At 39.9% G+C, this 941-nt stretch overlaps 1 pseudogene; it reads right to left on the bottom strand.

Annotated features, from left to right (window-relative positions):
- Positions 1-349: 349 nt before the first annotated feature.
- Positions 350-622, bottom strand: LOC102477802 (acyl-CoA-binding protein pseudogene; annotated as a pseudogene).
- Positions 623-941: the final 319 nt, after the last annotated feature.

The raw sequence follows: 941 nt of genomic DNA, 5'->3' as shown, positions 1-941 counted from the left end.
TTAGGAAAACAAGGCATTATACATCAGTTTAGGTCCAATGTGCTGCTGACAACCAAATCCAGTCTCTCATACTCCATTTTTTTTTTTCTTTTTTGAGGGGTGGAGAGATTTGTTTTTTCTTTGTTTGTTTGTTTGTTTTTGCTATAGGGCGCGTGCACTTGCCAGAATGACAGAGACAGAAAGCTAGAAATCACCCCCATGGGGGGATGGCCATGCCACAGTCCCTTCTCCTCCATTCTCCTCTCAGTACCTTGGGCACGCACACACACACACACCTGGCGTGAATTTAAGCCACTGGGTCCAGGACTCGAACCCTGGTCAGCTACATGGGAGTCCAGCGACATAGCCATTACGCTAACTGTTGGTCCCATCCATATTTTTCTTTGAGCTCTTCTACTTTGTCAGCATAAGCTTTCATGTTCTTGGAAGTCTCTTTCAGCTCATTCCACATATTCCACTTGATTTTACCTTTGAGAGCCAACATCCCCAGCCACTCTGTGTTAATGTCACCCTCAGTTGCTTGTTTGTAGTGGCTGTAGGTAAACAGCATCTCCATGTCCCCTGGCTTGGTCTTGAGATGCTTAACTTTCTCAGCAGCTTTCTCAAACTCAGCCTGAGACATGCTGGAGGAGTTGCAAGGATTCTTGGTTGCTCAAAGAGGAGGCAATGAGCTCGAAGCTACTCTAAATAAACCTTTATTATCAAGTTCAAAAAATTAAAATCTTAGTAAATTATCCTGTAATTTATTTGTATTCTTTTTAAATTGGTTAAGCCCATTGATTTTTATTATTTGTTATACTATTATATTCAGTATATCATGTGTTCTAATATGCTATCAACATCAGGAATTAGTACAATAATTATATGTTAGCATTGAAGAGGAAGTTTCAAGAGACTTATTCTAACTTGTAATTCATATAATATTATAGCTGGGAAGAAAC

The sequence above is a fragment of the Tupaia chinensis genome, unplaced genomic scaffold (assembly GCF_000334495.1).
Source record: "Tupaia chinensis unplaced genomic scaffold, TupChi_1.0 Scaffold000609_1, whole genome shotgun sequence".
Taxonomy (NCBI): domain Eukaryota; kingdom Metazoa; phylum Chordata; class Mammalia; order Scandentia; family Tupaiidae; genus Tupaia; species Tupaia belangeri.
The sequence above is the reverse complement of the archived record's forward strand: the minus strand, read 5'-3'. Positions and strand labels throughout refer to the sequence as shown.